The 12,612-nt window shown below is 43.2% G+C and overlaps 1 protein-coding gene across 1 annotated transcript in view; it reads left to right on the top strand.

Moving 5' to 3' along the window:
• The first annotated feature begins 1,545 nt into the window (after nucleotides 1-1,545).
• Nucleotides 1,546-12,612, top strand: part of zmiz1a (zinc finger, MIZ-type containing 1a) — a 138,270-nt gene continuing 127,203 nt past the window's right edge. Inside the window, exon 1 of the mRNA XM_034682686.1 lies at nucleotides 1,546-1,723. The gene's annotated coding sequence lies outside the window, so the exon portion shown is untranslated. The remainder of the gene's footprint in view (nucleotides 1,724-12,612) is intronic.

A 12,612-nucleotide genomic window follows, 5' to 3' on the forward strand; every position in this document is an offset into this window, starting at 1 on the left:
AAGTCAGTATGGAAAGTTTCGAAACCACCAAAATAACAGCAGTTAAAAGAATAATCCATCAATCAATAATTCGATAATTACAGCCATGGAAATCAATTATGGGGCTTATTTTAACTGATTATTTAACTAGGAATGATAAACAATAAACAAAAGTTAAAATGTATCCATTCCGACTGGGGGAATCGATCAATTTGACACAAAAATACCCGAATGGTAATTTAAAGCTGCTGTTGGTAGTCGTGATATAAACATCAGTTCGGAGAGAGATTTCAAATGTCAACACTACCCCTTCCCTTTCTGCTGTCGTAACCCCGCTTTCAAGCTAATCAGGGCGATGTAGTGGGGCCACCACGCGACCAATCAGAACGGAGAATTGGAGATTAGTTATGATTGGTCCGTCACAACGGGAACAAGGGGAATAATAACATTGCTTTATACAAAGGCATTGGAAAACAGAGATTTCGCGATAGTCTCAAATTACTTAACTTACCAATGAGTACCGATGGGTATTATGACCTTTTCTCCAAACCCAGCAGAAAAAAGCAACGTTTTTTAACCATTCCTGCCAACAGCAGCTTTAAAAGAATAATCCATCAATCATAGGCTAATTCCATAATTACAGCCCTGGAAATCATTTATAGGGTTTATTTTAACCGATTATTTAACTAAGAATGATAAAGAATAAACAAAAGTTAAAATGTATCGATTCTGACTGGGGGAATCGATCGATTTGACACAAAATACCCAATGGTCAGTTAAATATGAAAATAAGTTGACTGTTTTGGCTGTCGGGGATTTAATCATTTATATCAAAATTATCTTAGTCAATGTCAGATTGGCGATCAATCAATCAATCAATCAATCAATCAATCAATCAATCAATCAATCAATCAATCACCTCATACAAATCAAATGCAACCAAAAGTGCTTTACAGTGATTGAAAAACAAGAAAGATGCAGAAATAAAACAATGGCAAGACATATTAGGGGAAAATAATAATAATTATTCTAATAATAAAAATAATAACAATACAAATTTAAATAGAAATATCAAATAAAATAGAGACTGATGAAAACCAACAATAAATTATGTGTAATTAAAATAAGTTAAAACGTCAAAATTAAGAATACAAATAGTTCAAATAAATAGATTTAAAAAGGATAAGGATAAGAGTTGAAAATAAAACTAAGGCTGAAAATATCAATAAAACTGAGTAGATATATAAAATAAATAAATAAAAGTAGAATAAGATAACAGTTAAAATGTCTAAAATAATAAAGCAACATTTAAATCAATATTAAAGTAAAAGGTAAGTAATAAAATGTTTAAACCCTACATATCAGTCACAGATGAGGCGCTACACAAACCCAGACAATAAAAGGAGCCATGTTCTGCACTCCGCTCCAGTGTGGACTGTGCTGTTAGCAGCCCATTAAGCGTGTACTTACACCTTTACGCACAAGTGTCCTTCCGCGGGAATCTAGGCCGCGTTTTCGCAGCGACCCTCCGAGCACGGCTCTCTCTGGTAACTGAATAGCCAGTGTAATCTGACACTTCAACTTGCCGTGCTCTACGGTAGTTGCTTCAGTCAGTCACTCACACCGTCTCCGGGGCTCTCGCGTCGTCTTTGTGAAGTGCAGAGAGCGAGAGAGGGGAGCGACGTAAACACGAGGTTTTTTGGAGGAACAATACGCGGATCCGCCACTGAGGTCCTAGCTGAAAGTAAGTTTCGCGCCTGGTTATTTGGTGTTCTAAAGCAGGATTTAGATGCGTGTGTGGTGGGGTTTGCCTCCCTCTGGACACAGACTACCTGCTAACAATAGGGTGACCTCCTGGAAACCTTTAACAGCCGCTGATGAACTCATGTCAGAGGGGGGCAGATTCGGGTTGTGCGAGCGGTAACGGAGCGCCTTTACGCGGCGTTATATCCATGCTGTGTGTGTGTATCTCATGTTCCTGCCTTTTGTGGACGAGTTACAATGAAGCGAGATAGCCAAAGTCAGTGTGTCTGCAGGGGTTGTTTCTTGATAGGTACATGCATTATATGAAGATAGGAATTCGCTCCTAACTCGTAGTGATTGCAGGTCTGTGTGTTTGGGTGTGTGTGTGTGTGTGTGTGTGTCTCGGTCGATCAGCTGATGGCTCGGTTGATGCCTAACAGAGAATGTATGTCACTTAGCTAACAGTCAGCGGTGTGGCTGGGCTTGTTGCTATTATAAGCTACCTGTTGTAATGCAATTAGCAGACACGTCCGTATGTTACTCTGATATGTAGCTTAACTGTTAATCAACACCATGCAATGCACCTTCAGTGACATGTGCCACATTGAGGTGCACTGATAACACTGATTGTGTTGATTGGATCGTCTGAGGGATCATTCAAAGATCAGTGGGTTCTAAATGTGAGGTCATTAGGATCCCCAGGAAACCTTCAGGGCACTCTCTGGACTCTGGTAAACAGAGACATATGTTACTTTCATAATAAAGCTAATGTAAGGAAGTCATAACAGACAAAGCTCAGGTGTGACTCCATTAATATGCATTGCAACCCTCTTTGCATACCTGCATGTTTCAGTTTAAGTGAGTATCTGAATCCGGATAGAGACCTGCAGCAGCAGTGCCATATTTCCTAAATCCCTCTGCAGCCAAGCGTGGATGAGCTGCTTGACTCAGCACAGCCCTATATGCCCTAAGTCTGGCGGACCCTCCCTGTAAAAATTCCTCCCATCTGGATGTGAGGCCAGCCGGGGCAGAGTGCAGCAGAGAGGGGGCTCCCGGCAAGAGGAGGAGGAGGAGACTGCCGCTCTTTCATTACAGTGCACCCTGTTACAGGACAGCTAAACTTTGGCAGAGGGTGAAAAGGAGCCTTTACCCTTGTTAGTAAGGCGCTGAAGTTGAAGGGAGCATGATCTGGAGCAGATCAGCGACCCTTAAGAGCTGTAAAAAAAATTGAGCCCCAGGAAAATTCTCTAATATCAGATGCAGGAGGAACTGTTTCTGATCATGTTACTATAATAAAAGAAGTAGTTGTGCCATCACCAAAATCAGGAAGTCAATCAATCTTAACCACCTTAAAAAAAGTCCTGCTTTCTTTGGAAATCTGACCCTTACTTTAAAACACACAAGCTGAACACAGTCAGTATGTATTGCCGAAGTATTGCAGAGGATTGCAGGTGCTCATGTTGTCCGCTCCTTGTATCTCAGTCTGGGGAGTGCGTGTAAAGTGTAAACAGATTTAGGATGGGTGCACCCTCCAGTGTCTCCTTGCTCGGTAATTTAAATTGGTGATGTAATGAAATTGTTTCCGCGGCAACACTTGTCAGCGGCTCCACATTAATTAGTGCTGTTAGACTTTTTTTTTCCTCTTCTTCTTCTTCTTCTTCTTCTTCTTCTTCTTCTTCTTCTTCTCCTCCTTCTGATGAACTGAAGCAGCGTTAAGTCATCACAGCGAGGCATGAAAAGAAGGCACGCTCGCTCAGAGTGGGTTACCTGATAAATTGTGAAAGAAAGAGGGCAAGGAATTAAAGCCATCTGCAACTGTTTGAAACTTGGAAGTGTGTGCGTGTTATTGTGTACGTTTGAGTTTTCTTTCCTTCTGTTGTCCCTCCTGGGGCCTCTCTTCAACCAGCCAGCCAGGCTGTGAGACGAGACAGAAGAGTGTCTGATTCACTAAACAGGCTAAAGGCTCCACTCACTTTCAAATCAAATTTGGCTTTTTATTTTTAAAGGCTGGAAGTTGGAAGTATCCTCGCTGGAAGACCGGACTGTCTGGACATCCGCGCCATAATGCGAGAGAGATGATGCCGGAAATATGTCAGGAAATCTAAAACAGAGACAGAGAGGCAACACATGTTCTGGTAGTGGAAGTGCAGCAAAACATGAGGATGCATGTTTATGTGAAGCAGTGTGTTTGTTCCCTGAAACCAAACAAGGAGACAGGATGGAGGGATTGCACTCTTCCAGCTGCAGTGGGTGGATAATAATACTTTGAAGCACTGAACCCACGAGCCATTAAGCTGCTCAAAATTGGGACCAAAGTAGAATTGGATGGCCATGATGTAAAGTTATGTAAAACTAGAACAGAAATTGTATTACAGTGCAGCTTAATACAGCTCTCCTTAACTGTGACACTGCAGATAATACAAGTGAGGCAGAGCTGCACTATTTCATTCATATCCAGTATTCATTTCTCCTCAAACATGGTTTCTATCATTAAAGTTAATTCTGATTCATGTCCAAGTGAAGTTTAGCTTTAATTAGTCATTTGATTTTAAAGAGATTGATTGCTGGGGATAACTGCAGGCTCCTCTAGCCGAGTAGAAGAGGAACACTGAGAGGAAACATAACAGAAAGTGTCGTGTGTTTTTGGTTAGAGTTGTGTGTGTGATTTCAGGCCTACGGTTGCTTCTGTGCATGCTTTGGCTCCACAAGCGCAAGATGCCAGCACCTATCGAGGGGTGTTTTGGCTTCACATGTCATAGTGCTTGGAAATTTAGGCTTGTTGTCCATTCTTTATCACCACCATGTTCCCCCTATTACACCTCGGCTATTTCCTCAGAGGACGGATCAGAGGTGGAACTACTGTTCTGCCTCCGTTTGATACACATCATAGACAAGGTCATAAATATCACGCCTTGAAATCACAGTGTGCACGTTTTTGCTTTTATTGTCGTTTTCATTGTTATACCTGTTGAACCATGACATCACACGTGGCATATTTTTCTGAGATTGTGTGAACCTATTGTGAGGAGTTTTTGTTGTTATTAGAATTTTTAAAAAGTTATATTTTTTGGACTTTTTGCCTTTTTTCGATTGGACAGCTGAAGAGAGACAGGAAGTGTGGGGAGTAGAGAGCGGGGGAAGACATGCAGGAAATGGTCGTGGCCGGGAATCAAACCGGCAACGAGTACTGTAGCCTCTGTATGTGGGTTGCTTAGACCGCCAGGCCACCAGCGCCCCTCCTATTGTTATTTTGATGTAATTTATAGGACTCTGCCAAAAGGAGCTGAACCTGTGGATGTTAGTGGAACAGTGATGATGCGTTCGTCAGTGCTTCTATGATGGGGATCAAACTTTGCAGCCACAGCGAGCCAGCTACATTGCATCTTCTGGCTGCTGCGTATTTTCTTGTGGTCATAGGTCATTGTGTCATGCTTTATTTTGAACCCCAGGCCTATGAGCTCTCATGTCTTGTCCATCAGCATTTCCATATTAACGCCTTATCATTTATAAAATGCAAGTCTGCAACAAGTTGCATCAAAGTTTGAGGTATCAGCTCCACCAGCAGCTCCAAACAGCCGGGATTGTAATTCACAAGCTGCAGTAAAACAGTGTGTTCACTCTTTCCCTGTTCATCTGTAAAGCTGTAAGTGAGCCTACAGATAAGAAGTAAGAACAGAGAGAGAAAAAACAATTACATGTGTCTGAGTAATTAGCTTTTCGTTACTCAGCAATTGAACAAGTTAAACAGTCTTTACTTGTGTTTACAGTGCGCCGGCACAGCTGCAGCCTGCCAAGTGCTTAAAACCTGGTGAACGCTAATCAATGTTTTGACAGCCTGACATTTCATCTAGCTGTTCAAGTTGGTTCCAGGAGTGCTGTGAAATCATTGCTGCCTGTTCACTGTGCACTTGACATGGATTTTTGTAGCGTGGTGTCTCGCCATCAGCCCGAACACACCCACCCACCCACTGGTGTCCCGATCAGAAGCCAGCCTTTGTCTCCTTCTCCTTCTCTCCTGTTCCGTCTCACTTGTGGTTCGTCTTGGCAGAACTTTTCATCTGGACTCGGGCTTTGTTTTTTCAACATGCCTATTTTAGTCTTTTAATAAGGAGAAACTTGTGTAGCCTCAGAGTGTTTTTTAAAGACTCATTTTGAAAAGAAGTCTAAGAGGGAGTAACAACTTGAAGTGTTGAGCTTGAGCCCTCATGTCAGACTCTTAACGACTTCCTAAACGCTGCTGTAATTTCACCAATAAGTCTGCAGTTACGCTGCCTTCAAGTGAAACCAGGTAAATGAGGAAATTAAGCTTCCAGCTTGTGCAACTTTTCCTGCTGGCCAACTTTGATGACATCACTTCTGTACAGTGGGTCAAAAGTGAACAAACATGCAGTGCAGGGATTAGAAAACCTCAACGCCACATGCATGTTAGAGCTGCAAGCAGTAGGCTGTGGTTCTCCTTGTGGCTGGTTGGTTTAAAGTCTTGAGGTGCCTGAAAGCCAGAGGAGACATTGAGAGTAACTTTCAGTTCATGAGCAAGTTATGTGTAACTTTTAAATTGCAGCAAACAGCATTGTTTGGCAACCAACCGTAGAAAACACTACCTTTGCAGGGCTGCTTTCAGGTGAGTGAAACAGGGCGGTGCAGTGAAGGAATCTTTGCACTCAGCAGGAAAACAACATGGTCCCCTTCTGGACAATGCTGGGACTCTTTCAGGAGCCCAAAGTTTTTTTAGTGGCTTATATTTACTTTTTTCTAACTTCTTTTTTTTTTTTTTTTGTTATATTTTTGGCCATTTTGTTTTTATTTGATAGGACGTCTGAAGAGAGACAGGAAATGTGGGGAGCAGAGAGCGGGGAAAGACATGCAGGAAATGGGCGACCGGACGGGAATCGAACCGGCAACTCCTGCGACGAGGGCTGCAGCCTCTGTATATGGGGCGCTTTGACAGCTAGGCCACCAGTGCCCTGATTTTTTTTTCCAACTTCAACCATCAGACTGAATCTTCCTTCTTCAGAGCCGTCTGCTTTAGTTGGTTAAATTAAAGCAAAACATTTGCCAAACTTCTGTTTCTGAAGGGCCGTCACTTCAACCTTAAGTTACCCAAAACATCCGGGAGACACAGTCCATTAAGTGCTGTTTTTTTTTTCTGGGACAAGAGAGTGAACCAGAGTGCAGAGTGAGGAGAGAGTGAAGAGAGAAGTTGCCGGCCCGCCCCTGTCACCGTCTCATGCATGTTTGATTTGACGTGTCTTTGAGAAACGAGTGCAGGGGACGTCACAATGGCCCATGTCCTGTTCCCCCTCCGCTGAGAGGCTGGGGCCCTTGAATCATAAATGACACCCGGGCCGGCCTCAACCAGGAACAATATGAGAGTCTGCGCCCGCACAGGAGGAACAAAATGTTCCCTCCAACCATCCATCCATCCATTTGCCCACCGCTGCCGCCTGCACTCAAGACTTCACACCATCGCAAGCAATTACCCTCACTTTTTTCCTCCTTTTTTTAACCACTGATGAAATCCTCACAGAGCCTGTCTCAGCTGTGTGTCTGTGTTGTTGTTGTTGAAGCGGAGAGAGAGAAAGGGGTTAGCGATAGAGAGGGAAAAGAGATAGTATGTGTCTGAGTGAGTGGCGTTGGCGTGTGTCTGTTTGGCTTGTAAATCCTGTTTAAGCTAAACAAACTCATTGTCCTCATCCTCCAACTGTGTGCTTTGTGTGTGTGTGTGTGTGTGTGTGTGTGTGTGTGTGTGTGTGTATTCTCCCCCCTCCTCCCTCCTTTCTCCTCTCCTCTCTCTCTCTTTCTCTCCTTTTGAGTTGTAAGTACAGTCACTAATTAGTCCCCTCTCCCTCTTCATGCTGGGTCAGTGGGTTTACGGTTTCAGCGCTGATCTGCTGTGTTTGCCTCGTCTCTCCTGATACCGGAGCAACGCCTGCGAGCCAGCCAGCACCGACCGCTGCTGCTGCAGCCTCCTCCAAAAGGGTCTTCACACCTCGCACAGTGTCCCACATGGGTTCATTTGCCAGACAGACACTCAGGACTGTGCTCGAGCCTGCTCTCTTGCAGCTTGAGTTCATGCCAGGTACTAAGTCCAGCAGAGCACTGCGCCTCCAGGGTCGACTCAGAAAGTTGAAACCTTCAGTTTTCCAACAAAAGCAACACATTTAGAAAAGAAGTCAGGATTCCCTTAACTCCTTACACAAGTACAACCTATAATCAATTTATTTCTTAATTTTCGATGCTACACATTGTGCTTATATTATCATTTCTTCTATAAACAGCCACTTGTCTAGTCTCTGAGTGCGCGGCAATGTTGATTTTCTTGTAGAGGTTGCGTGGGAGATGGGGAGTGATGGCAGAGTTTCTCTGAAGGCGGTGGAATTGTCTCCAACATGGCCTCCAGGGATACATACTTCCTTGTTTTCTGACAAAGTAAATTAACAAGGATAATACTAATGCAAAGGGACAGCACTTATTCTTCGCCTGCTATGTCGGCTGTGAGGGGGAGAGGGAGTCGTGCATTATCTGCTCTCACATAACACTTGTTCTTGCACGAGCAGAGAGTTGCAGAAAGCTTGAAATATGGAAGATATTGAGGCGCTGCTGCTCATTTTTCTTTGCAGAGACACATATTGCATGCATAGATTGTTTTTCCAAGGATTTAGTTTCATGCAGAGGTATGGCTGTACACCAGATTGATTTTTCACTTGCGCTTTTGGTCCGTTAATGAAGCCCGTTGTGGTTTTTACAGAGAGCCCCTCAAATCATATTGGCATACAATCTTGAGCTCCACTGCCCCACTAAGACTGTTTTCTCACTGCTTTTCCGACATCGCTCAGGGACAGAAAAAGTCTATTACTCTGTGCAGTGTGTTTGCCCGCTCGGTGCCCTCCCTTTCGTTTTGACACTGGCGGTTGAGCCAGGCGCTTTCCCAGGGTTCTAAGGACTGACATCCCTTTCATTTTCCCGCCTGGGCGGCTCAGATAAAGGGGCATATTTTAAACCTCTGTGTGGATACACCAACTGTAAAGAGAGACGGGCTGGTGGGCCCGGGCCGAGCTGCAGCATTAACTTCACACGCAGAAAGAGGGAGGGAGAGAGAGGCATGGAGAAGGTAGGGCCATGATGAGGGGTGTAACAAATAAAGATGTCAGTTTTTATTAAACAGTGATCTCAGCGATTTGTGAATCATAGCTGAAAGTACTTCATCTGGCTGCAAATATCACAAACATTATCTGCAGTCACTCTGCAGATAACCCATTTCTCTCCTTAATCCCTGGTCTATTACAGGGGCAATGTGTTTCACCACTTGTTTTCTAACCTCCCTCTGTTACAAGTACGTCCTCCCAGCAAACAAAAGCCACGGTGGAAGCTGTCGTTTATCATATCAGTAATGAGAGCAGGCTAATCGTGTGTATTCCGGAGACAGCAATGATACACTGCTTGGCGCTTGCCAGGGATCAGCCTCTAAACAATGTTTATCATTGTCTCCCTGGGCTCTTTAATTATCCAGCAAACATTATTGACATAACAGCAAGGGTGCCTGTGTTGTATGATTTTTAAAAGAGCCTGGGTTGCTATTATAATGTTTGTGTGCTTGCAAAAATAACAGCAAAGAGATTTTTGTTGTTTCAAGGTTCTTGAGCTTGAGTTTGACATTATTCGTAATACACAAATAACTTTGCTTTTTTAAGAATGACTGACAGTTTAGTTTTTTGGCGTGTCTAGGGCAAGCTCACTATCACAAAAACTGTGAAATTCAAATTAAAAGCTGGGTGGCAGTTAGTTCTATTGCTTTATTTGTACTCTTATCTCAGCTGAGCAACAATAGCTAGCTGTAATGCTGGGCTTCCTATGAGTGTTCAGGCCAAACAGTGTCCGTAGACAGTTCCTGAAGTTTTGTTTTGTCAGTTGTGACAGGTCAATAAAGACAAATACCACTCAGGCTCAAGTGTCTGAGTGAAAGGCAATAGTTGCAGTGGTAATGTGTCCCAAAGTGACTACTTTCCAAGTTGTTTAAACGGACGCTTAAATTTCTACTAACTGAGTTGTCTAAAGGTAAGAAAGAACTCAGAGACTCTCAAAATGTGTTGATTGCCCAGTGTGGCTAACAATAGCAGAGCTAGCACCACCAGCTTTTAGTCCTCTTTGCAGCTTAACTATCACATGCCAGTGCTGGTTCTTCATTGCTCTAGCTGAGTGGTGGTATGACAGATTAACAAAACAGTCTTCATACAATACATCTCTTTGTTTATAGATCAAAATACTGACACACCGTACCATGCTATGAGGTAACATCTGTCAGCTATGTTTGTTTACATCATGGTTGTAGAGCATTACAGCATTATGGCTGTCGCTACATTATCCCGAAAAGACGACTTGGTCGTGTACAGGACCTGCAGCCTGTTGCACCAGCAAACTTAGCCTAGTTTGAACATAAATTCTCATTTAGGATGGAGTTTACACTCTTAACTTAATTCTTACACTTGGCTCCTGGTAGGTGTAAAGTCCTCTGTAAGGTACCAGTTGCCATAGAGCGTGGTTTTGAAAAGTGGGATGATTTGGAGGATGAGGAGATACAGAGGGTTCTCCAAGCTATATTACTTTGGTGACGCGTCATCCACAAGATATTACATCCTTTGGGAAAATATGATGACCAAGATTTGCACTCATGAGTATTAATGTTATAGTTGATAATTTTACCACTCGATGTAACTGTTATTATACACACTGTAGATGAAGGATTTAGGCTATAGTTATCACCTAACACTTTATCAAGACTTACATACCTTTTCTTTTTTTTTTAAGTTATATTTTTGGGACCTTTTGCCTTTATTAGATAGGACAGGTGAAGAGAGACAGGAAATGTGGGGAGTGGAGAGTGGGGGAGGACATGCAGGAAATGGTCGAACCGACGGGATTTGAACTGGTGACCTCTGCGATGAGGACCACACCCTGACTTAGGACACAACTTAAGCACACCTGGTGCAACAGGCTGCAGATCTACCAAAAGTTAAGAGGTACTGCTTTGTCCACAGGGGGCGCCAAATTCCATGCAAACTGAAAGTTCCTTACAGGAGCTTTAAACTTAAGTCTGTTTTAAGTTCTTAGGGTATCCTATAATGCTTAAAATCCAATGTAAGCATGTTAACATGCTAATTAGGGATTGCTAACATGGTTGAGATGACTAGCTTAAAATCTATATGGTGATTGTAAGCATTTGAAAATCTGTGCTGGCATTATCAGCCCATAGCATAGCCTCACAGTGTTAGCATGACTTCAGAGCTAACTTCTTTGTGGTGTTGTTGTGAAATATCTGTTAAAAAAACCAGCTCCTGTTTCTTCTTAAATTAAAAAATCACATCACTCTGTGTCCAATTACACTTTAAGCACTCTGCAGGATTGTCTATTATTTTCTTAATATGTATAAAAAGAGCATTTTCTCAAGTAACATGCCAACTTTTCTTTTGTAAACAACTTAAATGGGCTTTCATATTGATGCTCTTTTGGTCAATTTTCAAGTAATACATTCAGTAAAAAGAGGCAATGGAACTTGTTAAGAGCTCCTCTGTGTCTGCTCCTTTCCAAGCAACCACCCATTACTCCAGATTACATGCATTAGCAGCATCTAATACAGCTATTACACATCTCAGCCATATTGCTTTCACAGCCATCCTGTAACCTTTGCCTCGCTGCCCGGTGGGAGCCGAGTGGAAGCTGAATGGCATGTGTTGACATTGTTAAAGAAACACGTGAGGACATCACACGTTTCGTGTCTGACTCATATATTAGGAGGGGTGTGTGTGTGAGTGTGTGTGTTTGTGAGGGGTTTAGTTGTCATACCACAGCCTGACCTGCAACATCTTGAGGGTGTTGCTCAATGTGCCGCCAATAAAACCTGAATGGAATACGCTAATGTCAGTGTGTCTGGCTGTTAGCGGTGGTCAAAGAAGTCAGCGAAAACAACAGCAGACAGAGATGGCTGGGAAGTATGAATTAGGGCCAAACCGTATGTTGCCTACCCCCACACATTTACACACACACACACACACACACACACACACACACACACACACACACACACACACACACGCACACACGCACACACACACACCTAACTCGTCTTCTTGTCATGTCTCTGTAACCATGTTTCCCTGGATATCAAATCAGCATGATTGTATAACAAGAGAGGAGGTGTGTCTCATTGATGGGTGCATGAAATCGCCTTTGCTGTTGTGTGTGTGTATGTGTGTGTGTGTGTGTGTGTGCATGCTGCCATGAAATGTGTGTGTGAGAGCGAGAAAGAGAGAGAGGGAGGTGGGGGTGGAAGCAGCAGCGGTGGCTTGGGGTGAGGTCCTGCCCTGATTTTCTCTGGAATTCCTTTGTTTTTGGAAGCCAGAAAGGGGGAAACTGAATCTGCGTAGCCCGAGGGGTCTCCGCTCCTTGAGAATTCTCAGCACCCACACACACACTTACAAACACAGACACACACACACACACCTCTCTCTGCCGTGAGCTCTGATGGTTTTAGGGGTGGCTCTGTTTTCAAAGCTTGGAACAGCGAAGGTGTTTTTCACCTTCCAGAAAACAGAAAAAGGCAAAAACAAAAGAGATGACTGAACCAGGCAAAGCATCTCAGCCCTGGAGGGAATGATGCCCAAATGTAAATCTGCTCTGTACGTCAGAGCTACGGAAGTGAAAGTCAAATGTAGATCCTGTCACTCAGGACACAAAAGATACCTTTCAATGAATATGGATGGAAAGCAAAAGCAGAAAGAGCACTCTCCCACTGAAAAAAAAAAATCATAATAATGAAAATCGTGGCAAGGATTGCCTAATGTTTTCCATTTTTAATGAAGCTCCTCTGCAGATTAATACGTGTTTTTTTTTACA

The sequence above is a fragment of the Notolabrus celidotus genome, chromosome 4, assembly GCF_009762535.1.
Source record: "Notolabrus celidotus isolate fNotCel1 chromosome 4, fNotCel1.pri, whole genome shotgun sequence".
Lineage (NCBI taxonomy): Eukaryota > Metazoa > Chordata > Actinopteri > Labriformes > Labridae > Notolabrus > Notolabrus celidotus.